This window comes from Rattus norvegicus, chromosome 1 (genome assembly GCF_021556685.1).
Source record: "Rattus norvegicus strain SHRSP/BbbUtx chromosome 1, alternate assembly SHRSP_T2T, whole genome shotgun sequence".
Lineage (NCBI taxonomy): Eukaryota > Metazoa > Chordata > Mammalia > Rodentia > Muridae > Rattus > Rattus norvegicus.
In genome coordinates, this window is record NC_141534.1 from 6,786,032 (window position 1) to 6,809,384 (window position 23,353).

General features: G+C 38.8%; 1 long non-coding RNA gene across 2 annotated transcripts in view; it reads right to left on the reverse strand.

The window, feature by feature from the left end:
• LOC102547024 (uncharacterized) overlaps window positions 1-23,353 on the reverse strand; it is a 49,268-nt gene that overhangs the window by 18,890 nt on the left and 7,025 nt on the right. Inside the window, exons 2-5 of one of the 2 annotated variants that reach the window (XR_015644584.1) lie at window positions 13,825-13,930; window positions 12,980-13,166; window positions 3,802-3,943; window positions 956-1,684 (exon numbers count right to left, since the gene is read on the reverse strand). This is a non-coding gene — a long non-coding RNA (uncharacterized LOC102547024). Of the gene's footprint in view, window positions 1-955; window positions 1,685-3,801; window positions 3,944-12,979; window positions 13,167-13,824; window positions 13,931-23,353 lie in introns of those variants that run through there. The other variant, XR_015644583.1, reaches the window with a different exon arrangement.

Here is a 23,353-nt window from a genome sequence, read left to right on the forward strand (position 1 = left end):
AAATGACTTTCCAAAGAGCCCTTAAGTTTCCACTTTGTTCTCCTACTCAGTTCCCTCCCTTCCTCTGCACACCCTTTGCCGTGTCTATTTTTTATTTCCCCTTCTGAGTGAGATTCAGAAACCCTCCTTTTAGCCTTCCTCGCTACTTAGTTTCCTTGGGTCTGGTTCTCCTGCAGTTCATGACTAATATCCACTTATAAGAGAGTACATACCATACTTGTCTAAAGAAAGTCTTTTTTGACAGCCTAAATATTTTTTGAGAGTCTATCAACTTGAGACATTAAGGCATTTGATGGAGGGTAACAGGGAGTAGTTGGGAAGAGGAGAGGAAAGAAGGAAGAAAATAATGTAGTTCTACTTCAATTGAAAACACCAAAAAGTACATTTAAATTTAAAAGACAAGATGGTAAAATAAGGTGAAAAGCAACAAAGGAAACCTCTGGCACATTCTACATGCATATTCCCAGGTTTACATCTGGGAAGCAAGCAAACATACACACTCACACACACACTCACACACACACTCATTCACACACACACACTCATGCATACACACTCACACTCACACACACACACACACACACACACACACAGAGAGAGAGAGAGAGAGAGAGAGAGAGAGAGAAAGAACAATTTTTCAAACCCAAGTATTCCAGCTCTAAAAACATGTATATACAAATATGTTTCTCTGTGTGTGTGAATATACGTGTGTAGGCAACAATAATAATTATGCAAAAGGGGTCATCAATAGGGATAGTTGGAAAGAATAGAAATGGTGTAAATATAGGAAAATTATGGATGAAATTCTCAAAAAAATTAATACTAAAAAGTTTTCAATATTTGTCACACATTTGTGGAATGTTTTATAATGCTATTAGAAGGAAATGGCTTATTTGTCTTGTTTCTAAAAAAAAAGTTGTTTTATGATCACAAATGATTTTTCCTTGCAACCATGTGTATTAAAATACATTTTTAATGAATTTGTTCTAAACACAAAGGACTGTGCATTGACATATTAGCTGTAGGAACAAAGGCATCTACCCAGCTTAGATGACTGACATAGCTCACAGAGACATAATAATCAGAAGAGAACGACTAACACTGAGAACTAATTAAATTAAATGTCAGACTCCTATTTTGTAATAAAAATCATATTACATCGCCCCCAAACTCTGGAGTTGATTGCTGAAAATTCCCAGAATCTTTCAGAACTTTCTACTTAACAGATATGTTTAACAAATTGCTGGAAAAACCTTATGCCCAGTACAGAGGATAAAAGCTTATTTCACTACCGTCAGACAAACAGAGGTTCAGTCTGTTTTTATTGTAGTTGACTGTGAGAGTCTAAGCCAGGAAAAATCAGAAGATGGACGAGTGAACAGAGGCTACTGAGATGAGGGACAGCCAGTGTTTCATGTTAGGAAAGAAAAGGAAAGGAATTCATGGAAGCTGGCACAGTTCCGGGTTATAAACAAAACACTTTCCAAGCAGATTGTATACAAGGCAGCTTGCAAGTCAAACAATCCTACCCTCACCCTCAGTCCTCATGAAGGAGAGCAAAGATTGGAAAGGGAAACAGTCGACATTCTTCCCCTTGTTCCTCCACTGATGACAAAGACTCCCGGCATCTCCCAGAATCCTCTCCTCCACTGGCTCCGTTGGAAGGATAATATTCCATTGATTTCTGAGGAAATGAAAGGAATTGTTTCTTTTTTAAACATACCGGCGTGCCCCCTCTGACTTCATTTCTGCACTGGGCTCTCTCTTTACACAAAGCAATTTCCTAGGGCTGTATATTGGACAGATGCTTGAAGAGAAGCCAACTTCTGTATGGTGGGTTTCCCCACCACCCCTCCCTGATTTAGACATAATTTTGTTGAAGCATTACTTTCCTCTCTTTGAATTTAATTAACTGGAGACTGACTCCTGGATCATAAATCCAGACTGGCCTGTGCATTCCACTCCGTTCTCCCTAGGGCATGCTGCATATGTAGGCATGGTAATATTACACTCTTGTCTTTGACTCTGAACTAAAGATACTTAGATGTAAAACAGCACAGGGCCCTCTTACTCATAGAACTAATTATGGGAAACTCGACCAAGAGTAGAGGAAGACATGCCTAATGATTAGGTATCTGTATATTAGGGTTAATGTGTTAACTATCGTGTGTCTCTTTTTATTTGTTGTACTGGTATAGATGGTAAAACTGCTCATTCTACAAATAACCTGTATTTCTGCAGGTACCACTGCATATACACTATACACACACACACACACACACACACACACACACACACACACACACACACACATATCAGCAGAATAGCCACTCAGCAAATGCCTGGAAACTATTAAATAATTGATTAATTGATGATCCATTGTCTTTTTAGCAATGGTTTCTACCAACTAGAGGATCTGGAATAATATCAGTTTCTAGGAAGGAACTCGTGTTTCTGTACAGGTAAACAGTGACATATGGGCATGGCTGGCAAAGAGATAAAAGAGAACCAGAAGCTCTCTCTGCAGATTTACTGCCTGCTTCACCATCCCTCCCTAGTGGGAGGGGGAAGTTAAAAGTGTTTGTAGGACTCCATGGTATGTGAGGTGTGTAGCTTCCTGACATCACATCCATGATGCAGGACCAGTAAGTGCAGTGCAGGGGTGTAGGTAAATTTCCTGGGATACAAAGATGTCTTATTTTAGAATTAAGTGAAAATAATCCCTGGATGTAACGGTTTGGAATGTATGTTTTACTTCTAAAACTCATGCTGAAACTTAACCCGAAATAGGACAATGTTGAGTTTGAACCCTGGGAAGGTGATTAGTCTAAAAGGTCTCTACCCTCAGAAACTGACTCTTGCTCTTACAAAAGGGGCTGAAGGGAGATTTTTTTTTAATTTATTTAATACTTAATAATAATTCTTTGGTTTCCGGGCAAACATCCCCCTCCCCCCTCCCCTTCCTTATGGGTGTTCCCCTCCCCACCCTCCCCCCATTGTCGCCCTCCCCCCATAGACTAGTTCACTGGGGGTTCAGTCTTAGCAGGACCAAGGGCTTCCCCTTCCACTGGTGCTCTTACTAGGATATTCATTGCTACCTATGAGGTCAGAGTCCAGGGTCAGTCCATGTATAGTCTTTAGGTAGTGGCTTAGTCCCTGGAAGCTCTGGTTGCTTGGCATTGTTGTTCATATGGGGTCTCGAGCCTGAAGGGAGAGCTTTAATGTTTACTTTTCCTTTTCGTGCTTATATCACATAATGGCAGTATTTGTCTCCTTTCCTATCCCTTCTTCCATGTTGAGGACATGTCCAGGGACTTTGAAGTGCTGAGCATCTGCAATGTGCAAGCTTTTCCATTTTTGATATTTTGTGTGTTGTATACATCATTAAAGCAGATAAATAAAATGAAACCTCCCTGGCATAGCATCTCCTCAAGTTATTCAGATTCCAGTAACCATCACCTTCATCAGGACTCTAAGAGTGTCACTGTTATAGCAGTCGATGGGACCTGGGAGAATGGAGTCAATAACTGAGGCAGACTAAAGCATCATGCAGTGGCCAACTTTATTCAAAGCATCAGGCAATTTATACTCTTCGGGTTAGGAAAGGTCACCTGAGTAAAGTTCTTATGAGTTTAAGCTGCATACAATCATAAGAACAAGCTTCAAGTGGCAAAAACATGTTTTTTCATAAAGGCATATAAAGTATAGATGTTTAATTGAAGACCGTCAACAAGCAATAATGAGTAATATGAAGTAAACTCACTCCCATCTGCTACACTTCAAGAATGCATGAAAACATACCCCAAGAACAATTCCTTATTTTGAAGAAACTGAGGTCACATGACTCCTGTCTTGTTTTCTTGGACTTTTCTCACAGGTACTCAGAATTCTCCTCACATGACTCCGTTCGTTAACCATGCTCTGACACAGGAATAGAACCAAACTATATGCATGATACGTATATTGGGAGAGACAGAGACAGATTTTTAGTAAGGAACTACATTGTATGACTGGAGACATGGGAAGTCTAAAAACTAAAACTTCAGGGTAGTCTGGCAGCTGTAGACTCAAAGCGTCAAATTGCAGTCTGAGTTTTAAGGGCATTGCCTGGCAGAATTCCCTCTGTGGAAGTCAGTTATTCTCCTACTAGGGGCCTTCAGTGGGCTGAATGAGACTTACCTCCCTTGTGGTAGGTGATCTGCTTTACTCAAAGTTGATCTATTTCACTGTTACTCTCTTCTAAAACAACACTTACACAGAAACATCTAGAATGCCATACCAAGTTGGTATGGCATAGGATAAAATTAATCACCACAGTTAATGTTAACAGTATAATGTTACGTTATTCTTGTTTCTACCTTTGAAACTCAGTTAAAATACTGAGAGACCGGGAAATACTTGAAGTTACAAAGATACATTTGTAATGTAAATCAAAACGAAACACCTTTGAAGTGTTATCCGAAGTTTGACTGGCTCTATCCTAAAATAACAGGAAGTAATTAATTGCTGTAAATTAATTTCCCTCATGTCCCCTGAACTATGCTGTTGAGAACAGCACTTTATGCCCACTCCTTCCTTGCTAGCAAGACTTAAAACGATGAGGTGGAAATATATATGTAGGCAAAAATTCTACAAACTAATTCAAACTTGCTGATTTTGCCTTAAACAAGAAAATTGGTGGTTTGTTTCATAAAGTAGTCATTGCAATTTGAAATCTAACTTCATTAAAAATCTTACTTTCATAAACATGTATCACTTCTATAATCACCATTTTCTTTTTGTACAAAGTTCCCAATGACTAGTGACATAATTGAAGACAACTCAGACAGTAGCCTGAGAGTGTGACAGACACCAGATAGCAACCGTATGAGGTTGTTCACACACACACACACACACACACACACACACACATCACTGTACCTTTTAAATTGTAAAACTTTGCACTGAGACTGAATATTCTTTACAAATGAAATAACTCTGGTTTCTAGAACTGAGAACAAAATACTATTGTGATAGATTATTTCTACTTATACTTCATTCCTGGGAGCAAATAATTATGTCTATTCATTTTGTCTCTTAACCTTTACATCAGTGAAAGGCATGGTCCAATTACTTAATGATTGTTTCATCTTGCTATTCTGAGAAATGTTCTCTAAATAAGGACCAGTGATTTTTTTATTCCTTCAATATTCTAAAAACTATGTACCACTTTGTAGGGTATACTGCAGAGTCTAAGAGGAAGAAGACAGCGCTGCTAATTCAGTGACTTCCTGCCCTAGCTGCAGAAGAGGATAGTGCTGTTTTTTTTTTCTACTATTAAACATGTGGAAACTTAATCTGTTAATTTTTTTAAAAGTTCTACAGGTGATGGCTAAATCAGAGGCCTCTGTCCTCTGCCTACCACCCAGTTGTTCTCTGCATTAAACACCTTGAATAAATCTAAAGAAATATGCCTTTGTGGTTCTTCGTTTCTCACAATATGAGCTGCGGGATATGAAAGACCTGGTTCCTCTCACAAGCCTGACCACATGTGAAAACGGCAGCAAAAAAGAGAAGGCCAACTGACCAACAAACCAAGCCACTCTTGCTACTATGGTTGACTAGATCCCTCTAAACTGTGAACCAAAGTAAGCCCATCCTTCTTTAATTTTATTTTTTCTCAAACATTTGCTTGCAGTTGACCTAAAATCATTGAAGATTAAACTGCACAAAACTGCAGCAGATTGTCCCAAAACTACCAGACTAAGGGAGTGGCACCCTCTGCTTCTGGATCAAGGATTCTTCATTTGACAGTTTATGAAATGGTGTCAGCTTTTAATTGTAGGTGTTGTTCACATCCTACTGCATACTTAGAAATCATTTGGAAACCGTTTCTTAATTCTATGTGTACAACAACGACTGAAGGAATATGTAGGCATTGAGTAGATAGTTACTGTAGTTGTTTAATTCTACCTCCACTAATGATTAAAGATTTAAATAGAGAGAAAGTAGGAAAGGAAGAAGGAGAGGGAAGGAAACGGGAATGAGGAAGAGAAGCACAAGATGGAACAAGATGAGTTTACATCAGGTTGAAAAATAAATAATCCAGAAATATCTTTTTTATCATTATTAATTTGTATTGGATAGTTTAGGTACTTACATTTCAGGTTCCCTTTCTCCCATCTCCCCTTCTCCTACTTCTATGAGGATGCTCCCCCTCCCAGCCACCCACTTCCACCTCAGCACCCTGGCATTCCCCTACACTGGGGAAAAGTGCCTTCATAGGGCCAGACAATGCCATCCTCTGCTACATATGCAGCTAGAGCCATGAGTTGCCCCCACCCCCCACATGTGTACTCTTTGGTGGTGGTTTAGTTCCTGGGAGCTCTGGGGTGTCTGGTTGGTTGATATTGCTGTTCTTCCTATGTGGTTGCAAACCTCTTCAGCTCCTTCTGTCCTCTCTCTAACTCCTCCATTGGAGTCCCCATGCTGAGTCTGATGGTTGGCTGAAAGCATCTCCCTCTGTATTTGTCATGCTCTGGCAGAGCCTCTCAGGAGACATCCATATCAGGCTCCTGTCAGCAAGCACTTCTTGGCATCAGCAATAGTGACTGGGTTTGGTGGCTGCATATGGGATGGATCCCCAGGTGGGGCAGTCTCTGGATGGCCTTTCCTTCAGTCTCTGCTCCACTCATTGTCCCTGTATTTCTTCCTGTACTTTGTTCCCCCTTCTAAGAAGGACTGATGCATCCATACTTTGGTCTTCCTTCTTCTTGAGCTTCATATATATGGTCTGTGAATTGTATCTCGGGTATTCCAAGCTTTTCAGCTAATATCAGTGCATACATGCCGTGTGTATGTGTTTGTGATTGGGTTTCCTCACTCAGGATGATATTTTCTAGTTCTATTCATTTACCTAAGAATTTGATGACACCATTGTTTTTAAAAGCTGAGTAGTACTCCATTGTGTAGATGTACCACATTTTCTGTATCCATTCCTCTGTTGAAGGACATCTGTGTTCATTCCAACTTCTGGCTATTATAAATAAAGCTGCTATTAACATAGTGCTATTAACAAAGTGCTATTAACAATGTGTCCTTGTTATATGTTGGAGCATCTTTTGGATCTATGCCCAGGAGTGATATAGCTGGGTCCTCAGGTAGCACTATGTCCAATTTTCTGGACATAAGAAACACCAGACTGATTACCAGGGTGGTTTACTAGCTTGCAATCCCACCAACAATGGAGGAGTGTTCCTTTTTCTCCACATCCTTGGCAGCATCTGCTGTCACCTGAGTTTTCAAACTTAGCTGTTCTGAGTGGTGTGAGGTGGAATCTCAGGGTTGTTTTGATTGACATTTCCCTGACAACTAAGGAATGTTGAACATTTCTTTAGGTGTTTCTTGGTCATTCAATAGTCCTCAGTTGAGAATTCTTTGTTTTGCTGTGTACCCCATTTTTAATAAGATTATTTGGTTCTCTAGAGTCTAATATATATATAGATATATATATATCAAGATGTAGGATTAGTGAAGAACTTTTAGTTGGGTGCTGTTTTGTGCTATTGACAGTGTCCTTTGCCTTACAGAAACTTTGCAGTTTTATGATGTCCCCTTTGTCAATTGTTGATCTTAGAGCATAAGCCATCTGTGTTCTGTTCAGGAAAATTTCCCCTGTGCCTAAGTGTTTGAGGATCTTCTCTACTTTTTCCTCTGTTAGCTTCAGGGTATCTGGTTTTATGTGGAGGTCTTTGAGCCACTTAGACTTGATCTTTGTACTTGGTGATAAGAATGGTTTGATTTGCATTCTTCTATATGCTGACCTCCAGTTGAACCAGCACCATTTATTGAAAATGCTGTCTTTCTTCCACTGGATGGTTTTAGCTCCTTTGTCAAAGATCAAGTGACCACAGGTATGTGGGTTCATTTCTGGGTCTTCAATTCTATTCCATTGATCCACCTGCCTATCTCTGTACCAATACCATACAGTTTTGGTTTTTTGTATCATGATTGCTCTGTAATACAACTTGATGTCAGGGATAGTGATTCCCCCAGAAGTTCTTTATTGAGAATAGTTTTTGCTATCCTGGGATTTTCGTTATTCCAAGTGAATTTGCAAATTGCTTTTTTTTAACTCTATGAAGAATTGAGTTGTAATTTTGATGGGAATTGTATTGAATCTGTAGACTGCTTTTGGCAAGATGGCCATTTTTACTATGTTAATCCTGCCAATCCATGTGCATGGGAGATCTTTCCATTTTCTGAGATCTTTGATTTTGTTCTTCAGAAACTTGAAGTTTTAGTCATACAGAGCTTTACTTGCTTGGTTAGAGTCACAACAAGGTATTTTATACTATTCGTGACTATTGTGGAGGGTGTTGTTTCCCTAATTTCTTTCTCAGGCTGTTTATCCTTTGAGTAGAGAAAGACTACTGATTTGCTTGAGTTAGTTTTATATACAGCCACTTTGCTGAAGTTGTTTATCAGCTGTAAGAGTTCTCAGGTGGAATTTTGGGGTCACTTAAGTATACTCTCATATCATCTTCAAAAAGTGATATTTTGACATCTTTTCCAATTTGTATCTGGGTGCAGATGAAGCCTGAAAGGGTCCTGTCCCAGGCTGCTCTGAGGTTCCTGTGCCCTGTGCTCCTCTCCTGGCAGGTCCCTCTTTGGACAATCAGTAGAACAAAAGTGGGCTCTCACCTGTGGGCTTAGTAGTGAGAGCACTCCTGGGAGACCAGTTCTCTCCCGGCAGGTTCTGGATCCAGAGGGCTGTGTGGAAGTTAGAGACACTCAGGCACTGCTTCAGGGCTTTACATATAGTTTCTATACTATCACTGTGAAAGTGGACGCTACTGTTTTTACAAGATAACTAAGGTAGAACTGGGAGAGATGGAGGAACTTGGTCTGGTTATAAACCAAGGAGATCTGAAGCTGCTAAGCCTAAAGTTAAGTTTTTTTTTCCACTCCACACACTCAGATAGGGGTTTTCTGTTTGATACAGATATTGTGGTGATTTTCATGAGATGTGCTCATATGTCTCAGAAATTTGAATACCCATCCCACCACTGCCACCTCTCGGGGCCCCAGCATTTGTATAACCTCTGAAAAGTCTCCACAATTCCAAACGGCATACAACTGCAGAAACTATCTGCAGATAGCAAAAGCACACCCTCCGCCTGATCACAGGCAAATCATAGCTAGCTCTTGTGGCTAATCTGAAGCAGTCCTCTATCCCACACCTGGGATTAAAATTAAAATATATGCTTACAATCCTTTTTTTACAAAAAAGAAAACAAAATTCCAAAAGTGTCATTACACATGACAACAGAGTAAAGGCATGGAAGCAGGAGCAGAAGGTGAAAAGTTCACTTTTTAAACTACAAGCAAAAAGTTGAGAGAACTAACTAGGAATGCTGTGTGGCTTTGTTTGGTCTGAGTGTTTCTAACTTCCAACGCCAGAATGCTCCGAACTTGAAACTTCCCAGTGTGACATGATTCCATAAGTAGATTTCACATCTTACTTCACGTGGTTGAACAGAGTCAAAACACAGCAGGCAGAAGTACTGCATAAAGTTATCCCCAGGAAGTTGCATAATGCCATGTCTCTTTCTCATTTGTTTCTTCCTTCCTTGCTGTCTCTACTCTGTGACAGCTTTTTCTTTCCCTGAGCCAGGCTCTTTTCATGTGGCAGAAGTATGATCACTGGCAGTTCTCAGCTCCATCATAGGAGGACTGCTCTCCATTACACCCTTCTCAAATCAAGGAACAACTCAAGCAATGTCCCAGGGACAATGAACAGAACAGCTTGGTTTGCTTGTTCATCCCTGCAGTACTCCATATTTTCCAGAGGTAGGCAATCCATGGATAAAGGAATGGTCTCCAGGAAAAGAAATTTCCTTCTTCAGAATAAAGAAGTGGTTGAAAGAACAACCAGTAACTAATTCTCCAAATGCTGTTTTGGTTCGGTGTCTTTCAAAAGCAGAAATGACAACAATTAAAGTCTATACACAATGGATTGAACATTTTGCTACTTGACTATCTTAGTTAGGATTCCCATTGCTGTGAAGAAACATAATGACCAAGGCAACTCTCATAAAGGACATTTAATTGGGGCTGACTTACTGATTCTGAGGATCACTCCATTATCATTATGGAGGAAAGCATGGTAGTGTCCAGGCACGCATAGCCCAAGAGGAGCTGAGAGTTCTATATCTTGCTCCAAAGGCAAACCTCTAGTCAGCTAGGAGGAGGACTTCAAAGTCCATCCGCACAGTGATATGCATTCTCCAACAAACCAGACCTACTCCAAGGCCACACCTCCTAATAGTGCTATCCCCTGGGGCAAGCATATTCAAATCACCACACTAATTAAAATATGTATTAGCACCTGATTAAAAGAGACCTTTAAGATAATTAAAGGGATTTATAAAACATACCAAACTATCAGAAAAGCACAAACAGAACATTAACTTCAGATCAACTCAGAGGAAAGCAGAGAAAAAAACACACGGTGAAAACTAAACACAGGAATGAGCTAAGCGGAAAATGCGAGATGACATCACAGCTTGTATTATAATTTTTTGTGACAATGCAATGTGGGTAATCTGTTGGCTAACACAATTCATGGTATCCATAAAATAATAACAAACAGTATTTCAAATAATTCTATTTAAACTAGCATCCTCAAAGAAAAAGGGTGACATATTTCATAAAAGTTGCTATACTTCATAGGGCATATTTCATATCACATCATGGGATGTGAATTCCATTAGATGATGCATAGAACAGCAGAAAGCTAGTCATCAGACAAGTCTGGGGCACTGCACCAAAATGCAGTACTGGGCCCAAAACAAAATATTCTGGATGTATTTTATTTTATTAATTTATTCCACTGATAGTACAAAACATCTAAATTCTCAGACCTGATGGGAATGAGGAATGGAAAAAAAACATTTAAAAAATAATTCATGGATATTGTTCTCTTGTGTAGCTTTTAATAGATAATTAAATGAGAAAGAAGTTGAGAACATACTCACTGGAAGGCACTAGCTACTTTGCCAACTAAGGAAACAATTGTATGATTCTTGTAGAGCAGTACTAGGAATAGGATACTATGTGAAAAGTAAAGACTGGAAACAGTTCCAGGAAGCCACTCCACTCTCTTTTAGAAATGAGTGAGAGTTGAAATCTCCTACTATTATTGTGTGAGGTGCAATGTGTGTTTTGAGCTTTAGTAAGGTTTCTTTTACGTATGTAGGTGCCCTTGTATTTAGGGCATAGATATTTAGGATTGAGAGTTCATCTTGGTGGATTTTTCCTTTGATGAATATGAAGTGTCCTTCCTTATCTTTTTTGATGAATTTTAGTTGAAAATTGATTTTATTTGATATTAGAATGGCTACTCCAGCTTGCTTCTTCCGACCATTTGCTTGGAAAGTTGTTTTCCAGCCTTTCACTCTGAGGTAGTGTCTGTCTTTGTCTCTGAGGTGTGTTTCCGGTAGGCAGCAGAATGCAGGGTCCTCGTTGCGTATCCAGTTTGTTAATCTATGTCTTTTTATTGGGGAGTTGAGGCCATTGATGTTGAGAGATATTAAGGAATAGTGATTATTGCTTCCTGTTATATTCATATTTGGATATGAGGTTATGTTTGTGTGCTTTTCTTCTCTTTGTTTTGTTGCCAAGACGATTAGTTTCTTGCTTCTTCTAGGGTGTAGCTTGCCTCCTTATGTTGGGCTTTACCCTTTATTATCCTTTGTAGTGCTGGATTTGTAGAAAGATATTGTGTAAATTTGGTTTTGTCATGGAATATCTTGGTTTCTCCATCTATGTTAATTGAGAGTTTTGCTGGATACAGTAACCTGGGCTGGCATTTGTGTTCTCTTAGGGTCTGTATGACATCTGTCCAGGATCTTCTGACTTTCATAGTCTCTGGCGAAAAGTCTGGTGTGATTCTGATAGGTCTCCCTTTATATGTTACTTGACCTTTTTCCCTTACTGCTTTTAATATTCTTTCTTTATTTTGTGCATTTGGTGTTTTCACTATTATGTGACGGGAGGAGTTTCTTTTCTGGTCCAATCTATTTGGAGTTCTGTAGGCTTCTTGTATGTCTATGGGTATCTCTTTAGGTTAGGGAAGTTTTCTTCTATGATTTTGTTGAAGATATTTACTGGTCCTTTGAGCTGGGAGTCTTCACTCTCTTCTAAACCTATTATCCTTAGGTTTGATCTCCTCATTGAGTCCTGGATTTCCTGTATGTTTTGGGTCAGTAGCTTTTTCTGCTTTACATTATCTTTGACAGTTGAGTCGATGATTTCTATGGAATCTTCTGCTCCAGAGATTCTCTCTTCTATCTCTTGTATTCTGTTGGTGAAGCTTGTATCTACGGCTCCTTGTCTCTTTTGGTTTTCTATATCCAGGGTTGTTTCCATGTGTTCTTTCTTGATTGCTTCTATTTCCATTTTTAATTCCTTCAACTGTTTGATTGTGTTTTCCTGGAATTCTTTCAGGGATTTTTGTGATTCCTCTCTGTAGGCTTCTACTTGTTTATTTATGTTTTCCCGTGTTTCTCTAAGGGGGTTCTTCATGTCTTTCTTGAAGTCCTCCAGCATCTTGATCAAATGTGATTTTAAATCTAGATCTTGCTTTTCTGGTGTGTTTGGATATTCAGTGTTTGCTTTGGTGGGAGAATTGGGCTCCGATGATGCCATGTAGTCTTGGTTTCTGTTGCTTGGATTCCTGCGTTTGCCTCTTGCCATCAGATTATCTCTAGTGTTACTTTGTTCTTCTATTTCTGACAGTGGCTAGACTGTCCTATAAGCCTGTGTGTCAGGGGTGCTGTAGACCTGTTTTCCTGTTTTCTTTCAGCCAGTTATGGGAACAGAGTGTTCTGCTTTCGGGCATGTAGTTTTTCCTATTTAACAGGTCTTCAGCTGTTCCTGTGGGCCTGTGTCCTGAGTTCACTAGGCAGGTCACTTGGAGTAGGAAGGTTTGTCTTACCTGTGGTCCCGAGGCTCAAGTTTGCTCATGGGGTGTTGCTTATGAGCTCTCCATGGCGGCAGCAACCAGGAAGATCTGCGCTGCCCTTTCCGGGAGCTTCCGTGCACCAGGGTTCCAGATGGCGTTTGGTGTTTTCCTCTGGAGTCAGAGATGTGGGCAGAGTGCAGAATTTCAGAGCAAAGCCATCCTTAAAATATTAATAGCAAAGAAGCCCTCAATATTTTAATATTAAAAAACTATCAATAATTTCAGTTGATAAAAAATTACAAGGCAATGAATGTATCAACAGAAAAATATTTCCCCAAATAAACAAGAACACCCAAACTCTAGCAAAAGAAGCTATTTTTCATGTACATAGCAGTATCAGTGAACAAGGTGACATAATTCACTGAATTTTGAAACAGGTAACCACTTTCAAGGGGAACCAATAATGTAACAAATTTAGTTAAGGTGCTACAATATGTTTCATGCATATCTACATAAATTATTTCCAGAAACCCATTATTACTGTTTTTACACATGACCATCTTTCAGCCCAAACAGCCATCATTGTGAGTTCAGTTGTGCCCAATATCCTAAATGCACTTCTTGACATTGCCTCATAGAAGGAGGGGCAGGAAGGATCACAGAACCCTCACAAGAATATCCAGCCACTCCATACTACTTGTTGAATGTAATTCTTCTTTTAATTGCATGTGACCTCAGGGAGAGCTTAGAGTATGTAGTCCAGGGAGTGTTGAGGGATGGTATCCACATATGCAACTATGAAAAAGCCATGGTACCTGCTGGGTAAAGATTTTCCTTTCATGGAAGATAACCCATGTGCCTGCCAAGTAACCGCTTACCTGCTTTTGTTATGTAATCCCAGTAAACGTATTGGTTCCTCAGAGTGACCTTGGTGAAATCATGTCTCAGTTCATTATTGGGACCTTAAGAGGAGGGGTAGACATCCTAGAATATATAAAGAAAGCCTCAAGCTCAATAAGAAAGCACAAAAACCAAAAGCCCCAAGAACAATCCAGTCCATGTTATATAAATGATTTGAAGAGATACTTATCAAAGCATATGTAATGTATATATAAACATGAGCTCATCTTTTTTATTAGATATATCTCTATTTACATTTCTTTTTTCTCCATCTTTATTAAATTGGATATTTCTTATTTACATGTCAAATGTTATTCCCTTTATCGGTTTTCAGGCCAACATCCCCCTAACCCCTCTGCATCCCCTTTGATATGGATATTCCCCTCCCCATCCTCCCCCCATTATCTCCCTCCCCCAAAAGTCCTGTTCACTGGGGGTTCAGTCTTCACAGGACCAAGGGCTTCCCCTTCCACTGGTGATCTTACTAGGCTATTCATTGCTACCTATGCAGTTGGAGCCCAGGGTCAGTCCATGTAGTCTTTGGGTAGTGGCTTACTCCCTGGAAGCTCTGGTTGCTTGGCATTGTTGTTCATAAGGGGTCTCGAGCTCCTTCAAGCTCTTCCAGACCTTTCTCTGATTCCTTCAACGGGGGTCCTGTTCTGAGTTCAGTGGTTTGCTGCTGGCATTCGCCTATGTATTTGCTGTATTCTGGCTGTGTCTCTCAGGAGAGATCTACATCCGGTTCCTGTCAGCCTGCACTTCTTTGCTTCATCCATCTTATCTAGTTTGATGGCTGTGTATGTATGGGCCACATGTGGGGCAGGTTCTGAATGGGTGTTCTTTCAGTCTCTGTTCTAAATTTTGCCTCCCTATCCCCTCCCAAGGGTATTCTTGTTCCCATTCTAAAGAAGGAGTGAAGCATTCACATTTTGATCATCCGTCTTGAGTTTCATGTGTTCTAGGCATCTAGGGTAATTCAAGCATTTGGGCTAATATCCACTTATCAATGAGTGCATACCATGTGTGTTTTTCTGTGATTGGGTTACCTCACTCAGGATATTTTCCAGTTCCATCCATTTGCTTATGAATTTCATAAAGGCATTGTTTTTGATAGCTGAGTAATATTCCATTGTGTAGATGTACCACATTTTCTGTATCCATTCCTCTATTGAAGGGCATCTGGGTTCTTTTCAGCTTCTGGCTATTATAAATAAGGCTGCTATGAACATAGTGGAGCATGTGTCTTTGTTATATGTTGGGGCATCTTTTGGGTATATGCCCAAGAGAGGTATACCTGGGTCCTCAGGTAGTTCAACGTCCAATTTTCTGAGGAACCTCCAGACTGATTTCCAGAATGGTTGTACCAGTCTGCAATTCCACCAACAATGGAGGAGTGTTCCTTTCTCCACATCCTCACCAGGATCTGCTTCACCGGAGTTTTTGACCTTAACCATTCTGACTGGTGTGAGGTGGACTCTCAGGGTTGTTTTGATTTGCATTTCCCTTATGACTAAAGATGTTGAACATTGGGGCTGGAGAGATGGCTCAGTGGTTAAGAGCACTGGCTGCTCTTTCAAATGTCCTGAGTTCAATTCCCAGCAACCACATGATGGCTCACAACCATCTGTAATGAGATCTTATGCCCTCTTCCGGTATGGATGAAGACAGCTACAGTGTACTTATAAATAAATAAATCTTTAAAAAAAAAGATGTTGAACATTTCTTTAGGTGTTTCTCAGCCATTTGGCATTCCTCAGCTGTGAATTCTTTGTTTAGCTCTGAACCCCAGTTTTTAATAGGGTTATTTGTCTCCCTGCAGTCTAACTTCATGAGTTCTTTGTATGTTTTGAATATGAGTCCTCTATCAGTTGTAGGATTGGTAAAGATCTTTTCCCAATCTGTTGGTTGCCGTTTTGTTCTAACCACCGTGTCCTTAGCCTTACAGAAGCTTTGCAATTTTATGAGATCCCATTTGTTGATTCATCTTAGAGCATAAGCCATTGGTGTTTTGTTCAGGAAATTTTCTCCAGTGCCCATGTGTTCGAGATGCTTCCCCACTTTTTCTTCTATTAGTTTGAATGTATCTGGTTTGATGTGGAGGTCCTTGATCCACTTGGACTTAAGCTTTGTACAGGGTGATAAGCAGGGATCAATCTGCATTCTTCTACATGCCGACCTTCAGTTGAACCAGCTCTATTTGCTGAAAATGCTATCTTTTTTCCATTGGATGCCTTTGACTTCTTTGTCAAAAATCAAATGACCATAGGTGTGTGGGTTCATTTCTGGACCTTCAAATCTATTCCACTGACCTACCTGTCTGTCTCTGTACCAATACAATACAGTTTTTTATCACTATTGCTCCGTAATACTGCTTGAGTTCAGGGATAGTGATTCCCCCGGAAGTCCTTTTATTGTTAAGGATAGTTTTAGATATCCTGTTTTTTTTTATTCCAGGTGAATTTGCAAATTGTTCTAACTCTATGAAGAATTGGGTTGGAATTTTGATGGGGATTGCATTGAATCTGTAGATTGCTTTTGGTAAAATGGCCATTTTTACTATATTAATCCTGCCAATCCATGAGCATGGGAGATCTTTCCGTCTTCTGAGATCTTCAATTTCTTTCTTCAGAGGCTTGAAATTCTTATCATACAGGTCTTTCACTTGCTTGGTTAAAGTCACACCAAGGTATTTTATATTATTTGGGAGTATTATGAAAGGTGTCATTTTTCTAATTCTTTTTTCTGCTTGTTTCTCATTTGTGTAGAGGAAGGCTACTGATTTAATTTTATACCCAGGCACTTTGCTGAAAGTGTTTATCAGGTTTAGTAGTTCTCTGGTGGAACTTTTGGGATCACTTTTTTTTTTTTTATTAACTTGAGTATTTCTTATATACATTTCGAGTGTTATTCCCTTTCCCGGTTTCTGGGCAAACATCCCCCTAATCCCTCCCCCTCCCCTTCTTTATGGGTATTCCCCTCCCCATCCTCCCCCCATTGCCGCCCTCCCCCCAACAATCTAGTTCACTGGGGGTTCAATCTTAGCAGGATTGGGATCACGTAAATATACTATCATATCATCTGCAATTAGTGATATTTTGACTTCTTCCTTTCCAATCTGTATCTTTGATCTCCTTTGGTTGTCGGATAGCTCTGGCTAGGACTTTGAGAACTATATTGAATAAGTAGGGAGAGAGTGGGCAGCCTTGTCTAGTCCCTGATTTTAGTGGGGCTGCTTCAAGTTTCTCTCCATTAAGTTTAATATTAGCTATTTTTTTTTGCTGTATATGGCTTTTACTATGTTTAGGTATGAGCCTTGAATTCCTGTTCTTTCCAGGACTTTTATTATGAAGGGGTGTTGAAACTTGTCACATGCTTTCTCAGCATCTAATGAAATGATCAAGTGGTTTTTATCGTTCAGTTTATATAGTGAATTACGTTGATGGTTTTCCATATATTAAACCATCCCTGCATGCCTGGGATGAAGCCTACTTGATCATGATGGATGATTGTTTTGATGTGCTCTTGGATTTGGCTTGCAAGAATTTTATTGAGTATTTTTGCGTTGATATTCATAAGAGAAATTGGTCTGAAGTTCTTTTTCTTTGTTGGGTCTTTGTGTGGTTTAGGTATAAGAGTAATTGTGACTTCATAGAAGGAATTCAGTAGCACTCCATCTGTTTCAATTTCGTGGAATAGTTTGGATAGTATTGGTATGAGGTCTTCTATGAAGGTCTGGTAGAATTCTGTACTTAATCCATCTGGACCTGAGCTCTTTTTGATTAGGAGACTTTTAATGACTGTTTCTATTTTTTTTTTAGGAGTTATGGGATTGTTTAAATTTATCTGTTCCTGATTTAACTTCAATACCTGGTATCAGTCTAGGAAATTGTCCATTTCCTCCAGATTTTCAAGTTTTGTTGAATATAGCCTTTTGCAGTAGGATCAGATGATTTTTTGAATTTCCTCTGATTCTGTTAATGTCTCCCGTTTCATTTCTGACTTTTTTTTAATTTGGACATACTCTCTGTGTCCTCTGGTTTGTCTGGTTAAGAGTTTATCTTGTTGATTTTCTCAAAGAACCAGCTTTTGGTTCTCTTGATTCTTTGTATTGTTCTTTTTGTTTCTACTCAGTTGATTTCAGCTCTGAGTTTGATTATTTCCTGCCTTCTACTCCTCCTGAGTGTATTTGCTTCTTTTTGTTCCTAGAGCTTTTAGGTGGGCTGTCAAACTGCTGATATATGCTCTCTCCTGTTTCTTTCTGCAGGCACTTAGAGCTTTTGAGTTTTCCTCTTAGCACAGCTTTCATTGTGTCCCATAACTTTGGGTATGTTGTACCTTCATTTTCACTACATTCTAAGAAGTCTTTAATTTCTTTCTTTATTTCTTCCTTACCAGGTTATCATTGAGTAGAGCACTGTTCAACTTCCATGTATATGTGGGCGTTCTTTCCTTATTGTTATTGAAGACCAGCTTTAGCTCGTGGTGGTCTGACAGGACGCATGGGATTATTTCTATCTTTCTGTATCTGTTCAGGCCCATTTTATGACTGATTATATGGTCAATTTTGGAGAAAGTATCATGAGATGCTGAGAAGAAGGTATATCCTTTTGTTTTAGGATAGTATGTTCTATAAATATCTGTTAAATCCATTTGGTTCATGACTTCTCTTAGTCTGTCTATGTTTCTGTTTAATTTTTGTTTCCATGATCTGTCCATTGATGAGAGTAGGGTGTTGAAATCTACTATTATTGTGTGAGGTGCAATGTGTGCTTTGAGCTTTAGTAAGGTTTCTTTTACGTATGTAGGTGCCCTTGTATTTGGAGCACAGATATTTAGGTTTGATTGTTCATCTTGGTGTATTTTTCCTTTGATGAATATGAAGTGTCTTTCCTTATCTTTTTTGATGACTTGTAGTTGAAAATTGATTTTATTTGATATTAGAATGGCTACTCCAGCTTGCTTCTTCAGACCGTATGCTGGAAAAGTTATTTTCCAGCCTTTTACTCTGAGGTAGTGTCTGTCTTTGTCTCTGATCTGTGTTTCATGTAGGCAGCAAAATGTTGGGTCCTCATTGTATATCCAGTTTGTTAATCTGTGTCTTTTTATTGGGGAATTGAGTCCATTGATGTTGAGAGATATTAAGGAATAGTGATTGTTGCTTCCTGTTATATTCATGTTTGGATGTGAGAATATGTTTATGTGCCTCTCTTCTCTTTGTTTTGTTGCAAAACGATTAGTTTCTTGCTTTTTCTAGGGTGTAGCTTGCCTCCCTGTCTTGGACTTTGCCATTTATTATCCTTTGTAGTGCTGGATTTGTAGAAAGATATTGTGTAAATTTGGTTTTGTCATGGAATATCTTGGTTTCTCCATCTATGTTAATTGAGAATTTTGCTGGATACAATAACCTGGGCTGGCATTTGTGTTCTCTTAGGGTCTGTAGGACATCTGTCCAGGATCTTCTGTCTTTCATAGTCTCTGGTTAGAAGTCTGGTGTAATGATAGGTCTGCCTTTATATGTTACTTGACCTTTTTCCCTTACTGCTTTTAATATTTTCTTTGTTTTGTGCATTTGGTGTTTTGATTATTATATGATGGGAGGATTTTCTTTTCTGGTCCAATCTATTTGGAGTTCTGTAGGCTTCTTGCATGTTTATGGGTATCTCTTTCTTTAGGTTAGGGAAGTTTTCTTCTATGATTTTGTTGAAGATATTTTCTGGTCGTTTGAGCTGGGTGTCCTCACTCTCTTCTATACCTATTATCCTTAGGTTTGATCTTCTCATTCAGTCCTGGATTTCCTGTATGTTTTGGGTCAGTAGCTTTTTCCGTTTTACATTATCTTTGACCGTTGTGTTGATGATTTCTATGGAATCTTCTGCTCCTGAGATTCTGTCTTCTATCTCTTGTATTCTGTTGGTAATGTTTGTATCTAGGGCTCCTTGTCTCTTCCTTTGGTTTTGTATATCCAGGGTTGTCTCCCCTTGTGCTTTCTTTATTGCTTCTATTTCCATTTTTAATTACTTCACCTGTTTGTGTTTTCCTGTAATTCTTTCAGGGATTTTTGTAATTCCTCTCTATAGGCTTCAACTTGTTTATTTATGTTTTCCTGTGTTTCTCTAAGGGAGTTATGTCTTTCTTGAAGTCCTCCAGCATCATGATCAAATGTGATTTTAAATCTAGATCTTGCTTTTCTGGTGTGTTTGGATATTCAGTGTTTGCTTTGGTGGGAGAATTGGGCTCCTTTGATGCCATGTAGTCTTGGTTTCTGTTGCTTGCATTCATGCGCTTGCCTCTCGCCATCAGGTTTTCTCTGGTGTTACCTTGTTCTGCTATTTCTGACAGTGGTTAGACCCTCCTGTAGGCCTGTGTGTCAGGAGTGCTGTAGACCTGTTTTCCTGTTTTCTTTCAGCCAGTTATGGGAACAGAGTGTTCTGCTTTTGGGTGTGTAGTCTTTCCTGTCTACTGGTCTTCTGCTGTTCCTGTGAGCGTGTGTCCTGAGTCCACCAGGCAGGTCCTTGGAGCAGAAAAGTTGGTCTTACCTGTGGTCTCGGGCCTGAAGTCGCTCCTCGTAGCTGGCTTTCAGCTCTCTGTGAGGGCAGCAACCAGAAGGGCCTGTCCCACCTTCTCTCAGGACCCTGTGCACAGGGGACCCAGATGGTGCTAGGCGTTTTCCTCTAGAGTCAGAAATGTGGGTAGAGAGTAGTCTCCTCTGGTTTCCCAGGCATGTCTGGCCCTGTGAAGGTCTAGCTCTCCCTACATGAGCTCATCTTCATTTATCATAGCTCACTTTTGAGAAGCCTATGTCCAGTGGACCAATGGCCAGTAAGTCCCAAAAGACATGCCTAGAGCCTATGCTTTTATTTTTGAATAATTCATTCATCAAACTAAAACTCTATAGTATTGATTGTACATCAAAATGAGTTTGAATTTGAGGATTAATAATAACAGTCAAAGAATATTAATATTAGTTTATTCATAAGTCAATAATTCAATCTATTCTACATAAAGATGCTTTCCTTACTGAGTGCTATGTCAAGGCAACAATGCATATAAATAGTATAACTACTATACGTTTTTACTAATAATTTACTGATTCCACTTAAGAATGGAAATTAGTTTACTATTTCTAATACATTATTATGTCTGCTGGTAGTTTTAAGACTAAAGTGTCTCAATTCACATGGGATGTCTATTATTTATATTAAGATAATTTGCCTTGGGCAATATATCCTTATTAATCAAAGATGGCAAGAGATTAGCAATTATGTAAATATTCTTAATGTTTTTACCATCTTATCTGTTGAGACGTATGAGAGAGAATATAAAAATAATCTAGGAGTGAGGATGAGCCTATTCCTTACAAAAGGATCAGGCCATTGTCTGGATTATAACAGTAGAACCTGAGTTAACATTTCTTGAATGGACTTCTCAGTAGGACAGTGGAGGGTTACCTGCCTGTAAATAGATACTCCATATTCTGTACCCTTGTAGGAGAAATCATCAGTAAAGGTGATCACTAATTAGAATTGAGAGTTCATAGAGATCTATGTCAATAGAAATGGATTAATTGGGACTCTGAGAATTATTGTTGATTCATTGTACATTTCCAATGAAATACCAAAATCTCTGAAAATTAAATATTGTAAAATGTCAAGTAACAAATGTAACGCTTTTGTTCTTTTGAGACAATTGTCCCTTCTACTCCTTATTTTTTTAAAGATTATGTTTATGTGTGTATGTTTCTGCATACACTGGCACTATTTGTATTGGGCACCCAAGGAGCCTGGAAAAGTGCCAAAGCTGGAATGACAGGAAGTTAGAAGCTGCCCCAACATTAGTGCTGAGAATTGAACTCAGGTCCCCTGGACAGCAATGAGTGCTGTTATCCACTGAATCGTCTCTCCCATCCAAAGTTTTATTTCACTTTATTTATTAATATGGGTGTATGGTATGTGTTTGTGTACATGCCATGGTTAGAGACAACTTTAGGGAGGTTATTCTCTCCTACCTTGATGTGGATTCCAGTGTATAACCCAAGTTGCTAGCCTCATGAGACAGTGTTTTTTAAACACTGAACAATTTCACTGGTATTGAATAAAATTTTCATTAAGTGTTCATGCTTCTTATATAACTTAACAGACTGTACTAGTCATATAAACCTTCTCTTCCATCACCAGTGCTATACACACTCAAGATAGCACTTCTATCAGGAAAAACAAAGTTGTACAAACACCCGATAGATGTAGTTTTCAGAATTTCTGTTGGAAATATCCAACTGGTTCCTCTTCCAGCAGACTCTTAGGCAGTTACTTCTCCCTTGCTTTGGTGTCTGTCATTGTTTCAATTCTGTTATCAATGTCTAGGCTCACCGTGGTTGGTTAAAATATTAGAAGCTACATTCAAAAGTACAATGTATAAAGCAAGAGAAAATAGGCTTTAACTACTTCTAATTGTTTCTAATTGTTTCCTCTGTAGAAAAAAAATGTGTATGTGCTCTGACACCGTTCCACATTTCTGCTACTTATCAAACATATATTTTCATTCTTCTCTGATTTTTGGGACGTTGGTATACTATGACTAAGTAAGAAGATAGTTATATTCTTCTGTTCTTTGAAATAAACATACAGAAGACTTGTAGTCATTCTAGCAATAAAAATATTTAATAATATCTAAGATTTTTCTCGATGTTAAGTAGTGGTTACATATGTGTTGGGGAATGTATTTCAAAGGATGGAAAATCTATTCAATTTTGTGCCATTCTAAGTCTCATGAAATGGTGATGGTAAGATAGAGAGCTAAGATAAATAAATGAGTATTTCATAAAATGTTATAAAGTATCTATAAAACAAAATAACAGAGCATTTATCATAGGTAGTGATACCTAAATGTTAATGTTACCATTGTTCTGTGCCGTAAACTTGTACATTTAAGAACAATGTCATTTCACCAATTATAACCTTTTCAAATTATTCTATTTATGAAATAATTCATCATTACTTACTAAAATAATTTAAATTAAAATTGAGATAGCTTTACCTACCTATTTCAATGTTTACCATTAAAAGAGGAAACATCTGACAATGTCTGATATTGACAATATGAAAATATCCTGGTAGTGGAAAACTACTGATACTCTCATGTTTCTGTGAGAATCCAAAATCTCACTGTAGAATGAGACTTTATAGTTAGTTACTTCTGCTAATGTTGAACATATACTTACCATATAGAAAGGAACTCTGTGGTGTGGCTTTATTGGCTTGACAGGAAAAAAGCAAAACTCTAGTGGTAACGAGTTTAGTGCTTGCCAGAGCCTGAGGATGGGGAGAACTAACAACAAAGGGTGCAAGAAAAGCATTAGGGGTGTCTTGATTGTGATGGGAATGGCAAAAACATGTCTTGCTTGAAACTTAGATGTTTAAATGGTAGGTGTTGTGCTATGAAAATTATAGCTCCACATTAAATAAATTGGGGCACAAATCAATTACTTACAACATAGAGGTTTAATTTTAT